The following is a 24,290-nucleotide window of genomic DNA, read 5'->3' as shown; positions in this document are numbered from 1 at the left end:
TGGTCCTGCAATGTGGACCAGAGGAGGAAACTGGGAGGGAAAATGCTTTGCTTTATATCATGCCCACCCAAAGCCCCCAGTGAGTAAGCCATAGGCGCCGATAGCATGGAAAAACTCCCAAGAAGGAAGAAACCTTGGGAGGGACCAAACTCAAAGGGGGAGCCCATCCTCCTGGGGCCGGCAAAGTGTAGGTGCAGGATCACAAAAAAACTTGACGAGAGAAACGAGAGAATTCGACTGTCCCTCACAAAAACTGTAAAGTTTTAGTGGCTAAATTGCTTTTTCTATGCCTTTTCAAACAGGAGGAGATTTGTTTGGCTATACGTAGAAATTTTCTATACAATTTAGACAGCACAGAATCATTAACCTACTTTAATGCATTTATTAATACAACCACATATTTCACACATTTTGACATCAGTCATGCAGTGAAGATACAGTCTCTTTATTTCTTGACGCCAACCCTCCCCATTAATCCGGGCTTGGGACCGACACCTAGTTGAGCTGGCTTTCTCCCTTAAGTGGCTGGGTTAGGCTAAACTATGCACATATTTATGAAGACTACTATAAATTTATAAAGACCTCCCTAAATATGTAGTCTAACAAAACGCAGTTTAAAGAAGGTAGCCTACCTGGTAAACAAAGAAATTAAAAGGCCCACAGCATATAATCGGGCTATATCCAAGCAGTTTTTAAGAACGTAACCTACATGGCGAAATTGAATTACTTTCTGGACCAACAAACGCAACCAGACATGAACATTATGCGCCTTCCTAGTCTTGATGTATGTCGTCATACAGATGAGGACGTTAAGGCAGCCTTTAGGTCCGACCCATCATGCACTGCAGTTTTTTGCAAATTCCTCAGATGGAAAACCATTAAATACCTCTTCTATTACCTTATATTACCTTATATTCATGTAATAAATATACAAATATCAATTAGTTGGAAATCAGCCAGACAGACGTAATTACTACAAATGGTTTCCACTGTATTTGTGACTCTGAGTGCCGCAGGCTTGGATGCAGTGCCGCACCATTTTGTAAGGCATGCACTGGCCAATCATGTAGCACTTCTCTCATAAATATTAATGAGACATCACCTACCACCCTGCAAAAAAGAAATTTGCCGCTCGTCCCCCTGCACATGAACCAACATGGCTGTGTCAACCAGCGGAGCTCCGGAGCCTCTGGAGAAACACGCGACAAAAAAGGCTCGCATACGGTCTTCCAGAGTTTGGGAATACTTCAGTCATGACACCTTTTCTGCGCCTCTACTGTAGCTGGCGTTAATGACGCTGTTTCAGCCATTTTATATTTTCTGTTTACTTATTCTGTCATGTAAGACTGAGACAAATTATCGTTTACGACTATTCTTACACACTGTAGCCTGACTTGCTGACTTAAGTAAGCTTAACTATAAGCTACCTTTGCTAGTGTTTGTGAATAACATGTTTCTCTAGTTATGAAATTATTCCATGTTTTAGCATCTGTTTCAACATTAAAGTCAAATTGGTATATTGAAATATGTAAAAACTATTGAACTATTAGCTTAAGTCTAACATAGAAAATCCTACTGAATCTCTTAAGATTTTCCTTTTTTGTTAATGCACTAATGTTTAAGAAGTGTCTTAAATTGAATTTCAGATTTGTGTGTGGGTGGGAGTGGGTGAATTGTATTAAATTCATACATTCATTCTTTTGGCTCAGACATTACTGACCTAAAACAAATTGAGGCATTGGGTAAGTGCTTAAATTAGCTACTAAATGGCAAAAAATATTCTAAATATCACATTTTCCATTCTTCGGTATAATTTTAATGAATCACCTATGCTGCCAAACATTAACGCATAGATTGTCACAACACTCTATGTTTTAGTTCTTCTTTATGTGTATAGGACGGTGTGATGGTTCTGGTGGTGGGTGTGGCCGACGCTGCTCGCGATGTTTGGCTATGCTGCAGTCCCAGGGACCAAGTTGGAACACATTTCCACCTTCAAGCTTAGGTGGAAAAACGGCACCGAGACCCAGCAGCAGGACAACTTCTTGTCCAGACAACCAGCCCTGCTTCATCATTGAAGTAAGCCCTGTGAACAGGAGCGAGATGTACTTCTGCAGTGGATGTTATAGCGGAAAGAACATCCCCATCCTCACGTCTGCCGGAGTGCCCCCTCAAGTGGGTGTGTGACTTAACTCGATGGATGAATTGGACAGAATGTACTGTTACTAGAGGTCGACCGATATGGGTTTTTCAAGTCAAGGGTCAGGCGATGGCCGATATATGCTGCTGATTTTTTTTGGCCGATAATTGGACGTTTTCCCCTCTATTTGCATGGTAAAATATCACACTAATAATAACAAACGATACACAAAATTTCTCAATTTAGCATTTATTGAATACTCGAATACTTGAATACTGGAAACAATAACACATTTATAAACAATAAAAATAGCAGCATCAGAATCTCTGTTAGTGCACAATATAGCAGCAAACTCCTCATGTTTGACGGAAGGAAATTTGTAAACAATACAAAAAGGAATAAGCATGTTATCTTTAGTTGTAATCCCACTTCCAGTCCCTGAGTCTTACTCACCACACTCATACTTCACAGCAAACAGACAGCAGTTAATTAACCAGAAGAGAAAAATGCAAAAACACAACAGAACTTGTAAATAATAACAAACTAATAGACAATAAAAATAGCAGCATCAGAATCTCTATTAGTGCCAAATATAGCAGCAAACTCCTCATGTCTGACGGAAGGAAAATTTGTAAATACACAAAGGAATGAGCACATCTTCAGTTTTAATCCCATTTCCAGTCCCTGAGTCTTCCTCATCCCACAAGCAGGCAAGGCATGTCACCCCGGTTGTGTGACACTTATTTTATATAATAAAATAAGTGCCCCCTGCGGCCCCAGAGCCCGAGCAGCCGTCTCCGCTGCCTGCAGCTACCGCGCCCACGTCCGAGGCGCTTTCCCTGCCTGCAGCTCCCGGGCAGGCGCCCCCTCTGCAGCCTGCAGCTCCAGTCCCTGGCCCCACTCCAGTCCCTTCTCCCCCTGTGACTCTGGTACCCTCACCCCGACGAGCCCGACCCCGGCCGCAGGTCCTTATGTCTGTGTCCCATAAGGGGAGAGGACACAGACGCACGGCTGGGGTCCCACCCGCCCAGCCCCCTGGCTCGCCCTCCCTCGCCGGCGCTAGGGCTTGGTCGGCGCCTGCGGGTCCTGGCCCTCCGGGTCGGCTGTCGTCTGCGGGTCCCCCTCCGCGGCCTCGTCGCCCTGCCTCGGTCCCTCCTCCGGCGTCTTATCGGTTGCCTGCGGGCCCCCCGACGGCGGCTCCTCATTCGCCTGCTGGTCCTCCCGCTCTGGCGTGTCGGAGGACGTCGCCGTCTGCTGCGGCTCCCCCTCTCTCCTTGCCCTCGCCAGGGTCCCTTCCAGCTCCTTCGTCCCCTTCCCTGGTCTCCCCTCCGACTCCCTCCTTCGTCCCTGCGTCTGTCCCTCACCCCGTCTCCTCGGCCCCTCCGGCTCCGGCCTCCCGGCCGCCTGCAGCCCTTCCGGCTGCCTCCCGTCGCCCGCTGGGTCTCCCTCGGGCTCCTCTTGGTTCCCCCTCCTTCTCTCCCTGGCCTCCCGTCTTTGTCCCTCCTGCCTCTGCTCCCCCTCGCTTTGTTCCTCCTGTCTCTGTCCCTCCTCTCTTTGTCCCTCGTCCCTCTGGCTTCTGCTCCTCTTTCCCCGATGTTCCCTTCGTTCACTCCCGGTCCTTTTGTCCTGCCTGTTCCCTCCGTGTCCCCCTTTCTGATCTGTTTCTCTGCCTTTCCTGTCTTATGTCAAGTCTTGTCCTGGCTCCTTCCCCTGTGCCAGTTCTGTCTGTCCGTTCTGTTCCCTGTCCCTCATTAATGAGGTTTTATATAGATATACATATATGCCCGGCTTGTCCGCTCCTCGTGTGTGCCACGCCCCCTGATTACCCACGTGTGCTTCCCTGATCGTCTCCTGCTTTGCCCGATTACTTTGATTAGTCATGACCTATTTTAAGTCCTGGTCTTACCTGTTTGCCCTGTCCGTCATTGTAGTTTGTCAATGCCTGCGTTCCGTCCTGCTCTACCCGCTCCGTTTCCCCGATTAAAGACCCGTTTTCACAAACACAAAAAAAACTATATGTATACATATACATACACTGAACAAAAATATAAACGCAACACTTTTGTTTTTGCTCCCATTTTTCATGAGATGGACTTAAAGATCTACAATTCATTCCAGATACACAATATTACCATTTGTCTCAAACATTTCTCACAAATCAGTCTAAATGTGTGATAGTGAGCACTTCTGCTTTGCTGAGATAATCCATCCCACCTCACAGGTGTGCCACATCAAGATGCTGATCTGACATCATGGGTAGTGCACAGGTGTACCTTATACTGCCCACAATAAAAGGCCACCCTGGAATGTGCAGTTTTGTCTCACAGCAAAATGCCACAGATGCCACAAGCATTGAGGGAGCGTGCAATTGGCATGCTGACAGCAGGAATGTCAACCAGATCTGTTGCTCGTGCATTGAATGTTCATTTCTCAACCATAAGCCGTCTCCAAAGGCGTTTCAGAGAATATGGCAGTACATCCAACCGGCCTCACAACCGCAGACCACGTGTAACCACACCAGCCCAGGACCTCCACATCCAGCAGGTTCACCTCCAAGATCGTCTGAGACCAGCCACTCAGACAGATAATGCACGGCCCCATGTTGCAAGGATCTGTACACAGTTCTTGGAAGCTGAAAATGTCCCAGTTCTTGCATGGCCAGCATACTCACCGGACATGTCACCCGTTGAGCATGTTTGGGATGTGCTTGACCGGCGTATACGACAGCGTGTACCAGTTCCCACTAATATCCAACAACTTCGCACAGCCATTGAAGAGGACTGGACCAACATTCCACAGGCCACAATTGACAATCTGATAAACTCTATGCGAAGAAGATGTGTTGCATTGTATGAGGCAAATGGTGGTCACACCAGATACTGACCGGTTCTGAGTCCCCAGACCCCCAATAAAGCAAAAAACTGCACATTCCAGGGTGGCCTTTTATTGTGGGCAGTATAAGGTACACCTGTGCACTACCCATGATGTCAGATCAGCATCTTGATGTGGCACACCTGTGAGGTGGGATGGATTATCTCAGCAAAGCAGAAGTGCTCACTATCACACATTTAGACTGATTTGTGAGAAATGTTTGAGAGAAATGGTAATATTGTGTATCTGGAATGAATTGTAGGTCTTTAAGTCCATCTCATGAAAAATGGGAGCAGAAACAAGAGTGTTGCGTTTATATTTTTGTTCAGTATATATATTTATGGGTGTATCGAGACTAGATGGTCAGTATGGATAACTAAGGTGCACTAAAACTGGGTGAGCAGGCAAGGCATGTCACCCAGGTTGTGTGACAATTATTTTATATAAATGTATATATGTATATATATATTCCATCCACCATCCCTCCTTTACGGAGAACTGCGTTATTTTTATTGTCCATTACGAAAAAAATAAAAAAACTATATATATATATATATATATATATATATATATATACATATATATTTATGGATGTATCGAGACTAGATGGTCATTATGGATAACTAAGGTGCACTAAAACTGGGTGAGCAGGCAAGGCATGTCACCCAGGTTGTGTGACAATTATTTTATATAAATGTATATATATATATATATATATATATTCCATCCACCATCCCTCCTTTACGGAGAACTGCGTTATTTTTCTTTTCTATTGCTAATAAAAAAACTATATATATGTACATATATATATATATATATATATATATATATATATATATATATATATATGGGTGTATCGAGACTAGATGGTCAGTATGGATAACTAAGGTACACTAAAATTGGGTGAGCAGGCAAGGCATGTCACCCAGGTTGTGTGACAATTATTTTATATATATGCATATACATATTCCATCCACCATCCCTCCTTTATGGAGAACTGCGTTATTTTTATTGTCTATTGCAAAAAAAAAACAGAAAAACTATATATATATATATATATATATATATATATATACATATATATTCATGGGTGTATCGAGACTAGATGGTCAATCTGGATAACTAAAGTGCACTAAAATTGGGTGAGCAGGCAAGGCATGTCACCCAGGTTGTGTGACAATTATTTTATATATGTGCATATATATATTCCATCCACCATCCCTCCTTAATGGAGAACTGCGTTATTTTTCTTTTCTATTGCTAATAAAAAAACTATATATATGTACATATATATATATATATATATATATATATATATATATATATATATATATATATATATATATATATATATATGTATATATATATATATATATATATGTATATATATATATATATATATATATATATAGGTGTATCGAGACTAGATGGTCAGTATGGATAACTAAGGTGCACTAAAATTGGGTGAGCAGGCAAGGCATGTCACCCAGGTTGTGTGATAATTATTTTATATATATGCATATATATATATTCCATCCACCATCCCTCCTTTACGGAGAACTGCGTTATTTTTATTGTCTATTGCAAAAAAAAAACTGAAAAACTATATATATATATATATATATATATATATACATATATATTCATGGGTGTATCGAGACTAGATGGTCATTCTGGATAACTAAAGTGCACTAAAATTGGGTGAGCAGGCAAGGCATGTCACCCAGGTTGTGTGACAATTATTTTATATAAATGTATATATATATATATATATATATATATATATATATATATATATTCCATCCACCATCCCTCCTTTACGGAGAACTGCGTTATTTTTCTTTTTTATTGCTAATAAAAAAACTATATATATATACATATATATTTATGGGTGTATCGAGACTAGATGGTCATTATGAATAACTAAGGTGCACTAAAATTGGGTGAGCAGGCAAGGCATGTCACCCCGGTTGTGTGACAATTATTTTATATATATATTCCATCCACCATCCCTCCTTTACGGAGGACTGCTTTATTTTTAATATCCATTGCGAAAAAAAAAAAACTATATATATACATATATATTTATGGGTGTATCGAGACTAGTTGGTCATTATGGATAACTAAGTTGCACTAAAATTGGGTGAGCAGGCAAGGCATGTCACCCAGGTTGTGTGACAATAATTTTATATATATGTATGTATATATTCCATCCACCATCCCTCCTTTACGGAGAACTGCGTTATTTTTCTTTTCTATTGCTAATAAAAAAACTATATATATGTACATATATATATATATATATATATATGGGTGTATCGAGACTAGATGGTCAGTATGGATAACTAAGGTGCACTAAAATTGGGTGAGCAGGCAAGGTATGTCACCCAGGTTGTGTGACAATTATTTTATATATATGTATATATATATTCCATCCACTATCCCTCCTTTATGGAGAACTGCGTTATTTTTATTGTCTATTGCAAAAAAAAAACACAAAAAAACTATATATATATATATATATATACACATATATATTTATGGGTGTATCGAGACTAGTTGGTCATTATGGATAACTAAGGTGCACTAAAATTGGGTGAGCAGGCAAGGCATGTCACCCCAGTTGTGTGACAATTATTTTATATAAATGTATATATATATATATATATATATATATTCCCTCCACCACCCCTCCTTTACGGAGGACTGCTTTATTTTTAATATCCATTGCGAAAAAAAAACACAAGAAAAAGAAAAAATATCTATATATATACATATATATATATATATATATATATGGGTGTGTCGAGACTAGATGGTCAGTATGGATAACTGAGGTGCACTAAAATTGGGTGAGCAGGCAAGGCATGTCACCCAGGTTGTGTGACAATTATTTTATATATATGCATATACATATTCCATCCACCATCCCTCCTTTATGGAGAACTGCGTTATTTTTATTGTCTATTGCAAAAAAAAAACAGAAAAACTATATATATATATATATATATATATATATATATATATATATATATATATATGGGTGTATCGAGACTAGATGGTCAGTATGGATAACTAAGGTGCACTAAAATTGGGTGAGCAGGCAAGGTATGTCACCCAGGTTGTGTGACAATTATTTTATATATATGTATATATATATTCCATCCACTATCCCTCCTTTATGGAGAACTGCGTTATTTTTATTGTCTATTGCAAAAAAAAAACACAAAAAAACTATATATATATATATATATATACACATATATATTTATGGGTGTATCGAGACTAGTTGGTCATTATGGATAACTAAGGTGCACTAAAATTGGGTGAGCAGGCAAGGCATGTCACCCCAGTTGTGTGACAATTATTTTATATAAATGTATATATATATATATATATATATATATATTCCCTCCACCACCCCTCCTTTACGGAGGACTGCTTTATTTTTAATATCCATTGCGAAAAAAAAACACAAGAAAAAGAAAAAATATCTATATATATACATATATATATATATATATATATATGGGTGTGTCGAGACTAGATGGTCAGTATGGATAACTGAGGTGCACTAAAATTGGGTGAGCAGGCAAGGCATGTCACCCAGGTTGTGTGACAATTATTTTATATATATGCATATACATATTCCATCCACCATCCCTCCTTTATGGAGAACTGCGTTATTTTTATTGTCTATTGCAAAAAAAAAACAGAAAAACTATATATATATATATATATATATATATATATATATATACATATATATTCATGGGTGTATCGAGACTAGATGGTCATTCTGGATAACTAAAGTGCACTAAAATTGGGTGAGCAGGCAAGGCATGTCACCCAGGTTGTGTGACAATTATTTTATATATGTGCATATATATATTCCATCCACCATCCCTCCTTTACGGAGAACTGCGTTATTTTTCTTTTCTATTGCTAATAAAAAAACTATATATATGTACATATATATATATATATATATATGGGTGTATCGAGACTAGATGGTCAGTATGGATAACTAAGGTGCACTAAAATTGGGTGAGCAGGCAAGGCATGTCACCCAGGTTGTGTGACAATTATTTTATATATATGTATATATATATTCCATCCACTATCCCTCCTTTATGGAGAACTGCGTTATTTTTATTGTCTATTGCAAAAAAAAAACACAAAAAAACTATATATATATATATATATACACATATATATTTATGGGTGTATCGAGACTAGTTGGTCATTATGGATAACTAAGGTGCACTAAAATTGGGTGAGCAGGCAAGGCATGTCACCCCAGTTGTGTGACAATTATTTTATATAAATGTATATATATATTCCCTCCACCACCCCTCCTTTACGGAGGACTGCTTTATTTTTAATATCCATTGCGAAAAAAAAACACAAGAAAAAGAAAAAATATCTATATATATACATATATATATATATATATATATATATATATGGGTGTGTCGAGACTAGATGGTCAGTATGGATAACTGAGGTGCACTAAAATTGGGTGAGCAGGCAAGGCATGTCACCCAGGTTGTGTGACAATTATTTTATATATATGCATATACATATTCCATCCACCATCCCTACTTTACGGAGAACTGCGTTATTTTTATTGTCTATTGCAAAAAAAAAACAGAAAAACTATATATATATATATATATATATATATATATATATATATATACATATATATTCATGGGTGTATCGAGACTAGATGGTCATTATGGATAACTAAAGTGCACTAAAATTGGGTGAGCAGGCAAGGCATGTCACCCAGGTTGTGTGACAATTATTTTATATAAATGTATATATATATATATATATTCCATCCACCATCCCTCCTTTACGGAGAACTGCGTTATTTTTCTTTTCTATTGCTAATAAAAAAACTATATATATATACATATATATTTATGGGTGTATCGAGACTAGATGGTCATTATGAATAACTAAGGTGCACTAAAATTGGGTGAGCAGGCAAGGCATGTCACCCCGGTTGTGTGACAATTATTTTATATATATATTCCATCCACCATCCCTCCTTTACGGAGGACTGCTTTATTTTTAATATCCATTGCGAAAAAAAAACACAAGAAAAAGAAAAAATATCTATATATATATACATATATATATATATATATATATATATATATATATATATATATATATATATATATATATATATATATATGGGTTTGTCGAGACTAGATGGTCAGTATGGATAACTAAAGTGCACTAAAATTGGGTGAGCAGGCAAGGCATGTCACCCAGGTTGTGTGACAATTATTTTATATAAATGTATATATATATATATATATATTCCATCCACCATCCCTCCTTTACGGAGAACTGCGTTATTTTTCTTTTCTATTGCTAATAAAAAAACTATATATATGTACATATATATATATATATGGGTGTATCGAGACTAGTTGGTCATTATGGATAACTAAGTTGCACTAAAATTGGGTGAGCAGGCAAGGCATGTCACCCAGGTTGTGTGACAATTATTTTATATAAATGTATATATATATATATATATTCCATCCACCATCCCTCCTTTACGGAGAACTGCGTTATTTTTCTTTTCTATTGCTAATAAAAAAACTATATATATATACATATATATTTATGGGTGTATCGAGACTAGATGGTCATTATGAATAACTAAGGTGCACTAAAATTGGGTGAGCAGGCAAGGCATGTCACCCCGGTTGTGTGACAATTATTTTATATATATATGTATATATATATTCCCTCCACCACCCCTCCTTTACGGAGGACTGCTTTATTTTTAATATCCATTGCGAAAAAAAAACACAAGAAAAAGAAAAAATATCTATATATATATATATATATATATATATATATATATATATATATATGGGTGTGTCGAGACTAGATGGTCAGTATGGATAACTAAGGTGAACTAAAATTGGGTGAGCAGGCAAGGCATGTCACCCAGGTTGTGTGACAATTATTTTATATATATGTATATATATATTCCATCCACCATCCCTCCTGTCATGGGACGCTGGAAGCCGGTAAGGCGAACAGGCAGGCGAGCCGACAGGAAGCAGGCAGACAGGCGAATTACGGGACAAACTGGGGTTTTAATAAGGGAATCGGGGGAACGGGTAGCAGGGAACATCTGACGCGACTAACATCAATGACAGACACGGGTTAGTACAAATCAGGAACTTAAATACATGAAACAAGGCAGCAGGAAACAAGACACGACTGGGCACGATCAGGAAATCACACGTGGGTAATTAGGGGGCGTGGCACACACGAGGAGCGGACGGAGCGGGCGTCACAGAACCCCCCCCCAAAGGCGCGCTACACCGGGCGCGCCCAGGAAGGGGGCGACGGACGGGACGAGGGAAAACAGGACCTGAAAGACAAGAGCAAAAATCAATGGGGAACAGGGAACAAGACAGACAGGCAAAACTGACACAGAGGCAGGAGCCAGGACAGGACACTACACAAGACAGGAAAAGCCGACAGACAGACCAGGAAGGGAGGAACAGAGGGAACAGGCGGAACAAAAGGAGCGGGAGTGACGGGAGGGAACGACGGGAAACCAGGAACAGAGTGGGGCAGAACAAAGGCAGGAGGAGGAACAAGGACAGGCGGGACAGAGACAGGAAAGAAGGGAGAGAAGGAGGAGGAAGGAAGGGGAGCCCGAGGGAGCCCCAGCGGGCGACGGGAGGCAGCCGGAGGGGCCGCAGGCGGCCGGGAGGCCGGAGCCGGAGGGGACCTCGGAGGGGCCGAGGAGGCAGGGCGAGGGACCCGCGGAGGGGCCAGGGAGGAAGCAGGAGGGAGCACCGGGGAAGGGGACGAGGGAGCAGGAGGGGCCCACGGCGAAGGCCCGGAGGAGGGGGGAGCCGCAGCAGGCGGCGACGTCCGGTGGAGGGCCGGAGGTAGGGGCCCCGCAGGCAACCGAGGAGCCGCCGTCGGGGAGCCCGCAGGCGACCGACCAGGCACCGGAGGGGGGGAGCGAGGCAGGGCGACGAGGCATCGGAGGGGGACCCGCAGGCGACAGCCGACCCGGAGGGCCAGGACCTGCAGGCGCCAACCGAGCCAGAGCGCAGGCGAGGGAGGGCGAGCCAGGGGGCAGGGCGGGAGGGACCCCAGTCCGACGTCTGTGTCCCCTCCCTCTGCGGGACACAGACATACCGACCCCCGGTCGGGGTCGATGTCGCCGGGGTGAGGGTGAAGGAGTCACAGGAGCGGGGCCAGGGACAGGAGCGGGGCCAGGGACAGGAGCGGGGCCAGGGACAGGAGCGGGGCCAGGGACAGGAACTGGCTGCAGTGGGGGCGCCTGCCCGGGAGCTGCAGCAGGCGGCTGCAGTGGGGGCGCCTGCCCGGGAGCTGCAGCAGGCGGCTGCAGTGGGGGCGCCTGCCCGGGAGCTGCAGCAGGCGGCTGCAGAGGGGGCGCCTGCCCGGGAGCTGCAGCAGGCGGCTGCAGAGGGGGCGCCTCTGCAGGAACAGGAGCACGGTCAGGAACAGGAGCTAGCTGCAGTGGGGGCGCCTGCCCGGGAGCTGCAGCAGATGGCTGCAGTGGGGGCACCTGCCCGGGAGCTGCAGCAGGCGGCTGCAGAGGGGGCGCCTCTGCAGGAACAGGAGCGCGGTCAGGAACAGGAGCTGGCTGCAGTGGGGGCGCCTGCCCGGGAGCTGCAGCAGGCGGCTGCAGTGGGGGCGCCTGCCCGGGAGCTGCAGCAGGCGGCTGCAGAGGGGGCGCCTCTGCAGGAACAGGAGCACGGTCAGGAACAGGAGCTAGCTGCAGTGGGGGCGCCTGCCCGGGAGCTGCAGCAGGCGGCTGCAGTGGGGGCGCCTGCCCGGGAGCTGCAGCAGGCGGCTGCAGTGGGGGCGCCTGCCCGGGAGCTGCAGCAGGCGGCTGCAGAGGGGGCGCCTCTGCAGGAACAGGAGCACGGTCAGGAACAGGAGCTGGCTGCAGTGGGGGCGCCTGCCCGGGAGCTGCAGCAGGTGGCTGCAGTGGGGGCGCCTGCCCGGGAGCTGCAGCAGGCGGCTGCAGAGGGGGCGCCTCTGCAGGAACAGGAGCACGGTCAGGAACAGGAGCGCAGTCAGGGACAGGAGCTGCAGCAGGTGACTGCAGTGGGGGCGCCTGCCCTGGAACTGCAGCAGATGGCTGCAGTGGGGGCACCTGCCCGGGAGCTGCAGCAGGCGGCTGCAGAGGGGGCGCCTCTGCAGGAACAGGAGCGCGGTCAGGAACAGGAGCTGGCTGCAGTGGGGGCGCCTGCCCGGGAGCTGCAGGTTGCTGCAGTGGGGGCGCCTGCCCGGGAGCTGCAGCAGGCGAAGGGGGCGCCGGGACAGGAACAGGAGCGCGGTCAGGAACAGGAGCTTGCTGCAGTGGGGGCGCCTGCCCGGGAGCTGCAGCAGGTTGCTGCAGTGGGGGCGCCTGCCCGGGAGCTGCAGCAGGCGGCTGCAGTGGGGGCGCCTGCCCGGGAGCTGCAGCTGGTGAAGGGGGCAGCGAAGGCGGCTGCGCAGGCGGCGGCGGCTGCACGGCAGCGGGGTCCGCCGGCAATGGCGGTAACAAAGGCGGCTGCTCGGCCTGAGCAGGGGCCGCAGGCACAGGGGTTGCCTGCTCGGCCTGTGCAGGGGCCGCCGGCACAGGGGTTGCCTGCTCGGCCTGAGCAGGGGCCGCCGGCACAGGGGTTGCCTGCTCGGCCTGAGCAGGGGCCGCAGGCACAGGGGTTGCCTGCTCGGCCTGAGCAGGGGCCGCAGGCACAGGGGTTGCCTGCTCGGCCTGAGCAGGGGCCGCAGGCACAGGGGTTGCCTGCTCGGCCTGAGCACGGGCTGCAGGCACAGGGGTTGCCTGCTCGGCCTGAGCAGGGGCTGCAGGCACAGGGGTTGCCTGCTCAGTCAGAGGCGGTGGCGGGACTGGCAAGTCCTGCGCGGGCAAGACGAGCGTGGCCCCTTTAAATCGTCGGGGTATTCGCGGGATGACATCTCGCACCGCGCTGGCCCCCTTATTGGCCAGTCGTTCGGGCCGGAAGTAATACCGCTCGAGAGGCGGTGGTAGGTCCGTAGCGGTGGGCTGCTCTCTCCGGATGGGGAAAGCCGGCTGCGCTAGCAGCGGTGCAGCGCCGGTGAAGGGAAGATTGACCGGGCAGTCCTCCAGTTCCCTGGTCGCATGGGCAGCGGGAACGAGCGCGCACGCTCCCAGGTTTATAGACGGGGCGACCGCTGGCGACTTCGTCCTTTTCTTTTTCCGCCGGGTTTTGGTGCTGGCAGGAGGCTGCACCCTCTCCGTTAGGACGGACAACGGGGACCCAGCTTCCGTGCCTTGTGGTACAGCTAGCCCAAGTCTCCGCTCCATGAGACGCTGGGCTAGCTGCTGGAGGCAAGCACGTACCTCCTCCAGGAGGTGCTCGCTCTCCGGTGGAGGCCTCTCCATCAGGAGATCAGCGCCGCGATTGGCGAACTCCAAAGCCAGAGGATCCTCCTGGACCTCTGGCTGGTTCAACCAATAATAGGTCTCATGCAGCAGACCGAGATGCTGCTCCTCGGTCTGCTGCCGCGCCTCCTTGGTTCGGTCTGTCATTCTGTCACGGGACGCTGGAAGCCGGTAAGGCGAACAGGCAGGCGAGCCGACAGGAAGCAGGCAGACAGGCGAATTACGGGGCAAACTGGGGTTTTAATAAGGGAATCGGGGGAACGGGTAGCAGGGAACATCTGACGCGACTAACATCAATGACAGACACGGGTTAGTACAAATCAGGAACTTAAATACATGAAACAAGGCAGCAGGAAACAAGACACGACTGGGCACGATCAGGAAATCACACGTGGGTAATTAGGGGGCGTGGCACACACGAGGAGCGGACGGAGCGGGCGTCACACCTCCTTTATGGAGAACTGCGTTATTTTTATTGTCTATTGCAAAAAAAAAAAAAAAAAACAATACATATATACATATATATTTATGGGTGTATCGAGACTAGATGGTCATTATGAATAACTAAGGTGCACTAAAATTGGGTGAGCAGGCAAGGCATGTCACCCCGGTTGTGTGACAATTATTTTATATATATATTCCATCCACCATCCCTCCTTTACGGAGAACTGCGTTATTTTTATTGTCCATTGCGAAAAAAAAAAAAACTATATATATACATATATATTTATGGGTGTATCGAGACTAGATGGTCATTATGAATAACTAAGGTGCACTAAAATTGGGTGAGCAGGCAAGGCATGTCACCCCGGTTGTGTGACAATTATTTTATATATATATTCCATCCACCATCCCTCCTTTACGGAGGACTGCTTTATTTTTAATATCCATTGCGAAAAAAAAACACAAGAAAAAGAAAAAATATCTATATATATATACATATATATATATATATATATATATATATATGGGTGTGTCGAGACTAGATGGTCAGTATGGATAACTAAAGTGCACTAAAATTGGGTGAGCAGGCAAGGCATGTCACCCAGGTTGTGTGACAATTATTTTATATAAATGTATATATATATATATATATATATATATATATATATATATATATATATATATTCCATCCACCATCCCTCCTTTATGGAGAACTGCGTTATTTTTATTGTCTATTGCAAAAAAAAAAAACAAAAAAAACTATATATATATATACATATATATTTATGGGTGTATCGAGACTAGACGGTCATTATGAATAACTAAGGTGCACTAAAACTGGGTGAGCAGGCAAGGCATGTCACCCAGGTTGTGTGACAATTATTTTATATATATGTATATATATATTCCATCCACCATCCCTCCTTTATGGAGAACTGCGTTATTTTTATTGTCTATTGCAAAAAAATAACACAAAAAAACTATATATATACATATATACATATATATATATATATATATATATATATATATATATGGGTGTATCGAGACTAGAAGGTCATTATGCATAACTAAAGTGCACTAAAATTGGGTGAGCAGGAAAGGCATGTCACCCCAGTTGTGTGACAATTATTTTATATATATGTATATATATATATATATTCCCTCCACCACCCCTCCTCTACGGAGGACTGCTTTATTTTTATTTCCATTGCAAAAATAAAAAATTTTAAAACACAAAAAAAAAAAAAAAACGAAAATAATAATAATAAAAATAATTTTGAATGTGTATTCAAATAAGTTTGAATGTGTGTGAACTATATATAAATATATATATACACATGCATATACAGAAATATATACACACACACACATATATATATATACACACACACACACACACAGACACACACTCACATAAACACATACACACACTGTGTACAGTCTTATGCAAAGGTTTGGCACCCCTTGACAAATAACATCTTTTCAATTACAAAAGCAACAATATCAGTTAATACAGTCTCTTTAGGAACTGGGGGAAAAATACACAATATTTTCAGCAAACATTGATGAATAGTTACTTTTTATGCCATAAATTGAACAAAATTACAAAATAAAAACATTATTATGGCACTCTGCAAAAGTTTGGGCACCCTACGTAATCAGTACTTAGTAACACCTCCTCTGCCAGATATCACAGCTTACAAGCGCTTCTTATAGCCAGCTGAAAGGCTTTCAGTTCTTGTACTTGGGATTTTCTCACATTCTTCCTTGCAAAAGGCTTCTAGTTCTGTAATATTCTAATATATCAAGGGCTGTATTGTCAAATAGGAGATCGGCAGCATTCTCCCACCTGAGAAAACTGTACTACAATGCCCTTGATAGTGTGTAGAAACACACTCGTCAGCTCTAGTCCTCCTGTAACAACGCAAAAGGACTGGCAACCCTCAGGTATTTATGCGTGCGATTGTATGATAAATTCACCCTGACAGTCTCACACTTCTCTTGGTACCAACAGGTCTCATGGAATATATAAAAGGCAACTGCAACAATTATACTCGGCACTAAACATCGAGGCACGGAAATGCAGCAGAGCTTGTGTATTTCTCAGGATGCATTCTAGTAAAATGCCCGGAAAATGAGCTAAAGACATATTTCAAGGGGCACTATATAAAACCGATGGAAATTTTACTGATTAAATAAAAGGAAAAGCATCGTTTGAAAAATCACAAATGTTTCTAAGATTCAATGCATCGCTTTTTGACCACATCATAGCGATGAACACATCATTGTTCCTGACAATGTCCTAATACAGAAATAAAACTTTATGTTGGTAAACTCAAAAAGCCTTCACCTGTCACACTGGCTAACGATCTCAAACGATTATAAAGCAGCATTTTGAAAAGCGCTGTTTTAAAATAACAGGTACAACACTTACCTTGTCTTCTGGCCAAATGCTTTTCACGGCTTGGCACTCCAACGGTGCTGAAACGAAATTTGTATTTCCTCCTACCTCGTTGGCCCTTCAGTTCTTCTTTTCTCCCTTTGGATGTTTTTTTCCTTCTTCTTTGGATATTGTTTTTTATTTTTGTTTGTTTTTTTTACTTTGCATGTTTTTCCTTCTTCGGATATTATTTTTTTTGGCTTATTTTTTTAGACGATGTTTTTTTCGTCTTCTTTAAAAATTGATTTTTTTCGTCTTCTTTAAATATTGTTTTTTTTTCATCCTTTTGATGTTGTTTTACGGAACAAGAGCCGTACAGTGCTACTCTATCAGGAGGTAGCGCCAACTGAACGCCTTGAAGCAGTACCCAGCTCTTTTATAGGGAGCGTCAACCCGAAGTCAAGTTCTAGAACGTTGCACTCACTTTTCATTGGTTTCCCAGCTATGCTGTCAGAATAATGTTTGCTGATTGGTCGAAAATTTTAAAACGTACCCGAGTACTGTAAAAAAAACTCAAGATCTTGCTACCCTACGGAGCACCCATAAGGTGATTTTTTTTATACGTTATATGCAGCTATTTGTAGCAGGCCGTAATTAGACTAATCCACCCTTTGTCAATAAAGCCAACAAGAGAACAGGTTGCCCAAAGTTTGCTCAGGTACACGCCACAGCACAACCTTAAAAACACTCCAGCACAAATCACACTAGTGAATGACACAGCAAATCACAGCAATAAAAAAGACCCCTATGGGCAATCCAGCACCCAGACTACAGGTGCCAAAAGGCCCAGCCTGCCTAATAATGAACCCAAAATATACATACAACAAAGAAAAAGACACAAACAAAAAAGAAAATAAAACTAGCCAGCTGCTCCCACTAAACCCCGCTCCCGAGGCCACTAAGCCGGCTGGCTTGATAATACACGATACAACCTCAGATAAAACATATTAAAACAACACCAGGGAGGTTTACAACCTGATCCTTAAAATTATCGACCCGTAATTCCACCTTGAAAACCCCTAAAGAACAGTAGTTTACCCCATGACTCACTGCCCCATTCAAACAAAAAAAAAACAGGTTTTTGGGGTAACCTTTAGGTCAGCTCTTCAAAACCAGGTATGAGGACTCTTCAGCTAATCAGTCCTCTAATTAGAAATCTAATTAGGGAGTTGCAGCGAAAACCTGCATACACACCGGTCCTTTGCGGATAAGATTGTTCACCCCTGAAACAAGCAAACAGAAAGGCTGCTACACTGCAAATTCAATATGCCCGCCGATGCTCCACCAAATCTATCAGGACCCTGCCTGTCTTTCCCGTGCCTGCTCCTTTGCCAATATGCCCTACCATCGGAGCATGCACAGCCATCTCGCCCCGGCTATGCCTCCTGTCCTAACTGCAGTTCCTATACCTGCCTATAATTGCCTGGCTACAATCCATTCCCCAAAATGAAATTGATGACCCAACGATCACAGCTAAGAATTCTATCCCCAAACCACTGGTCTTCCTCCCCAACCGAACGATCATTCACTGACCGTGGTAACTTATAAGGGTTGGTATGATGACCAGTGGTGGACCTCACCGAACGTTTAACTGGTCTCTACACCTCGGGGGGGACATAACCTCCTCCATTATACGAGGCCTACTTGTGGATGCTCTATTGCGACCCCTCCCACCAGCCCTGTCCCCGTAAAATCACAGAGTCCTCATCCGATTCCATTTTTGTTGCCCCTGTGGGCAACCCAGACTCAGGAGACATTACCAGAACATCTTCCCCTGACATAACAACCCCCTGTGGTACTGGACGCAACTCTGTTCGGTGAACTTGACGGACAACCCCGTCCCCCTCCATTGGAGTTGCAGAGTAAACTGCACCCTGATCTTGGGGACACCGAACTACCATATACAAACAGGCATCCCAATGATCCTGTATTTTACCTCGAACATGGTTCCGCAAACACACCAGCTGACCTTCATCAAACCCCTAATCATTAACCAACTCATTGTGTTTCCGATTTCGTGGTGTGGCTTGTTCCTCCAACTAAGCCTTCACATACTCTTGAAGCACCTGCAAACTTTCCTGATGGTTTTGTACCCATTCCTCCAAAGGTCCACCATACTGACTGATCCCGGCAGGAGCCTGAAGATAGTGTATCGGTAATCGAGGCTCACAGCCAGACCTTAAATAAAAAGGCATCATCCAGTCATTTGGTGGGGTGTAGTATTGTAAGCTTCTCTGCTGGAGGAAGTGTGTGAAGCAAATTGTGCAAAAAAAATATTAAAGCAACACCAGGGAGGTTTACATCTAGATCCTTAAAATGATCGACCTGCAATTCCACCTTGAAAATCCAATTACCATATAAAGGATACAAGATGTAAAGATGACAAATGACATGGCACACATTTGTTGTTTAGACTGTTGTGTCAGGTTAATTGAAAGCTGAAGGATCTTAGTGTTTACTAGTCTAAGTAACAGAATGTCTAAACACTGTGCTTGCCTTTATGGGTTTTTAAGCAGAACATATAGGTATAGAAACATATTAACATTACGTTTCACGATTCACTGACTGGAGAATAGGAGAATATACACATCAATATTACTACTTAAGTTAACTAACCCTAATCCCAACCCCTATTGGCACGGAGCCCGCCAGGGTTCAGGTGAGATATAAATCTGTAATCTGTATCAATGGTTTTGCTATCCATACCCACCCTATTAATGTTAGCTTCCCAGGGTTTCTTGTTAGACAAGCTCTGTGTCTCTCTATACCCCCATTTACTGCACGACTGATTGTCCATTTATAAAGAATCAAATAGGGTGAAGATGGTTTTAGTTTACAATTACTCTGGAAGGTGACCAGATTAAAAAAAACTAAATACCATGCCTACGTGTATGTAATCTCCATCACAGTCCCCATTTTCCCCATAATCCTCGTTTTGATAGTGCCAATTTGTGTAATGTGAGTTTTTTTTTTTTTTTTTTAAACTGTTATAGAAGAACATACTGGATGCCACATGTGTACAATTACCCCTTTCTAATTAGTGGGGTCCGTTGTGTCAGCTACAGCCTTTACTAACATACACATAAGTATACAGTCTTACAGCACTTTTGTTTTCCTTTTGTATTTAATGGTTTTCCATTTAGGGGGCAGCATGGTGGTGCAGTGGTTAGCACTGTTGCCTCACACCTCTAGGGCCCGGGTTCGAGTCTCCACCTGGGTCACATGTGTGTGGAGTTTGCATGTTCTACCCATGTCATCGTGGGGTTTCCTCCGGGTACTCTGGTTTCCCCCACAGTCCAAAAACATGCTGAGGCTAATTGGAGTTGCTAAATTGCCCATAGGAGTGTATGCGTGAGTGAATAGTGTGTGAGTGTGCCCTGCGATGGGCTGGCCCGCCATCCTGGGTTGTTCCCTGTCTCGTGCCCATTGCTTCCGGGATAGGCTCCAGACCCCCCGCGATCCAGTAGGATAAGCGGTTTGGAAAATGGATGGATGGATGGACAGTTTTCCATTTGAGGAATTAGCAAAAAACTGCAGTGCATGATGGGTAGGATCTAAAGGCTGCCTAACGCCCTTAATTTGTTTGCAATTTCGCCAGGTAGGCTACCTTCTTTAAACTGCGTTTTGCTAGACTACACATTTCGAGATGTTTTATTGTAGTCTTGGTAAATATATATATATAGTTTAGCCTAACCCAGCCACTTAAGGGAGCAAGCCAGCTCAGGTAGGTGCCAGTCCCAAGCCCGGATTAATGGAGAGGGTTGGCGTCAAGAAATAAAGAGAAATAAAGACAACTAATACTCCTAGTTTGCGAGATCTGACTGCAATGGCAGCACTGCTACAAGGGTGTGGATAAATCTATACAAATATCACCTGCATGCACATTACTTCTTTTACAATAACCAACTCCTGATCCATACTGTTAGTCGTGAAAAAAAAAACTATCGTGTACATAGAGGCCCTGTGTAAAAAGATAACTGCCAAGGAAAAGATCAAAAACATTTATTTCAAGGATACAAAGTTTTTATGGTCATGTACAGTGTACAGTGCAATTCTTATTTGATTAACTTGAATGTCTCCACAGACTAGACGATTAAACAAATAAAGCAGCGCAACATTACAGTAACTAATAACAAATAAACAAAGCTCACGAGTACTATTACAGTATTTATATCATTTATTTAAACTTAATTTTACCAGGTAAATTAACTACAAAGCAGTTACCACTGCTTTACCTGTTTCTCGGGAGAAATAGCAGATATACGTCATGTATGTGACTAAATTCTTAAGCCAATAAGGGCAAAGTTGTGTCGTAATGGAGGCGGATCCAGTTTGTGCAGCCGGTTAAAGACACTACGGGCATGTAAATGGAGAACGAAATTATAGTTATACCGAATCTCCTACACACAATACCAAGGTTACCAACTTTGGTCAGCTGACCGGAGTGAGACGTTCAATTCCCGTAAGATTTCTTTGCGCCAGCCTGAGAGTCTGAAAACACGTCACACCAGATGCATGAGAGATGGAAACCTGGGATATTCAGTCGAATCAGATCAAATATGATGCTAAGTTAGTACTAAGTTAAAATATGTTCCGGACTTGTAACATGCACCCATGATTTGGAACAGTCAGCAGGCTGTCTCTGGCCACGCCCCCTACACTCGGTCCGGCCCCTGGCTTTTCCTGAATTCTGATTCCTTTAGATAAACATTGACTTCATTGATATTGTTATTGATTTATCGACAGACCATCATACGTTTTAGACGTTATAATAACAACACTCTATTGATCCCCAAAGAGAGAAATTCTCTCCTTGCCTGCCCCCTCTTACTGTCCATGATACACAAGCACATATGTAGAAAAACGTCAGCTTGGAAGCCAAGGCTGGACTTAACCTACTCCTTAGGGTTCAACTGGAAACTGCCCCATGGCCGAGCGGTCTAAAGCCTCCTGCGCAGCGAAAATGGCCTTTCAAAGTAAGGGGTATTCTGTTCTCCGAAGTAAGGCGTGGGTTCGAATCCAACCTCCGACAAAAGTTCTTCAATCGCTACAGCAGAATTTGAGCAACTGCTTGGCTTTAATTGCTTTGTTTTATTTTTGCGTTTCAGGCAAAACTACATAACACTTAAAGACACTTCCGGCATGTAAATGGAGAACGAAATTATAGTTATACCGAATCTCCTACACACAATACCAAGGTTACCAACTTTGGTCAGCTGACCGGAGTCAGACGTTCAATTCCCGTAAGACTTCTTTGCGCCAGCCAGAGAGTCTGAAAACACGTCACACCAGGTGTATGAGAGATGGAAACCTGGGATATTCAGTCGAATCAGATCAAATATGACGCTAAGTTAGTACTAAGTTAAAATATGTTCCGGACTTGTAACATGCACCCATGATTTGGAACAGTCAGCAGGCTGTCTCTGGCCACGCCCCCTACACTCGGTCCGGCCCCTGGCTTTTCCTGAATTCTGATTTCTTTACATAAACATTGACTTCATTGATATTGTTATTGATTTATCGACAGACCATCATGCGTTTTAGACGTTATAATAACAACACTCTATTGATCCCCAAAGAGAGAAATTCTCTCCTTGCCTGCCCCCTCTTACTGTCCATGATACACAAGCACATATGTAGAAAAACGTCAGCTTGGAAGCCAAGGCTGGACTTAACCTACTCCTTAGGGTTCAACCGGTAACTGCCCCATGGCCGAGCGGTCTCAAGCCTCCTGCGCAGCGAAAATGGCCTTTCAAAGTCAGGGGTATTCTGTTCTCCGAAGTAAGGCGTGGGTTCGAATCCAACCTCCGACAAAAGTTCTTCAATCGCTACAGCAGAATTTGAGCAACTGCTTGGCTTTAATTGCTTTGTTTTATTTTTGCGTTTCAGGCAAAACTACATAACACTTAAAGACACTACGGGCATGTAAATGGAGAACGAAATTATAGTTATACCGAATCTCCTACACACAATACCAAGGTTACCAACTTTGGTCAGCTGACCGGAGTCAGACGTTCAATTCCCGTAAGACTTCTTTGCGCCAGCCTGAGAGTCTGAAAACACGTCACACCAGGTGCATGAGAGATGGAAACCTGGGATATTCAGTCGAATCAGATCAAATATGACGCTAAGTTAGTACTAAGTTAAAATATGTTCCGGACTTGTAACATGCACCCATGATTTGGAACAGTCAGCAGGCTGTCTCTGGCCACGCCCCCTACACTCGGTCCGGCCCCTGGCTTTTCCTGAATTCTGATTTCTTTACATAAACATTGACTTCATTGATATTGTTATTGATTTATCGACAGACCATCATGCGTTTTAGACGTTATAATAACAACACTCTATTGATCCCCAAAGAGAGAAATTCTCTCCTTGCCTGCCCCCTCTTACTGTCCATGATACACAAGCACATATGTAGAAAAACGTCAGCTTGGAAGCCAAGGCTGGACTTAACCTACTCCTTAGGGTTCAACCGGTAACTGCCCCATGGCCGAGCGGTCTCAAGCCTCCTGCGCAGCGAAAATGGCCTTTCAAAGTCAGGGGTATTCTGTTCTCCGAAGTAAGGCGTGGGTTCGAATCCAACCTCCGACAAAAGTTCTTCAATCGCTACAGCAGAATTTGAGCAACTGCTTGGCTTTAATTGCTTTGTTTTATTTTTGCGTTTCAGGCAAAACTACATAACACTTAAAGACACTACGGGCATGTAAATGGAGAACGAAATTATAGTTATACCGAATCTCCTACACACAATACCAAGGTTACCAACTTTGGTCAGCTGACCGGAGTCAGACGTTCAATTCCCGTAAGACTTCTTTGCGCCAGCCTGAGAGTCTGAAAACACGTCACACCAGGTGCATGAGAGATGGAAACCTGGGATATTCAGTCGAATCAGATCAAATATGACGCTAAGTTAGTACTAAGTTAAAATATGTTCCGGACTTGTAACATGC

The 24,290-nt window shown here is 43.7% G+C and overlaps 1 protein-coding gene across 1 annotated transcript in view; it reads right to left on the bottom strand.

Moving 5' to 3' along the window:
* LOC125707665 (H(+)/Cl(-) exchange transporter 7-like) overlaps positions 1-17,467 on the bottom strand; it is a 112,780-nt gene extending 95,313 nt beyond the window's left edge. Inside the window, exon 1 of the mRNA XM_048974950.1 lies at positions 17,332-17,467. The gene's annotated coding sequence lies outside the window, so the exon portion shown is untranslated. The remainder of the gene's footprint in view (positions 1-17,331) is intronic.
* Positions 17,468-24,290: the final 6,823 nt, after the last annotated feature.

The sequence above is a fragment of the Brienomyrus brachyistius genome, chromosome 14 (assembly GCF_023856365.1).
Source record: "Brienomyrus brachyistius isolate T26 chromosome 14, BBRACH_0.4, whole genome shotgun sequence".
Classification (NCBI taxonomy): Eukaryota; Metazoa; Chordata; class Actinopteri; order Osteoglossiformes; family Mormyridae; genus Brienomyrus; species Brienomyrus brachyistius.
The sequence above is the reverse complement of the archived record's forward strand: the minus strand, read 5'-3'. Positions and strand labels throughout refer to the sequence as shown.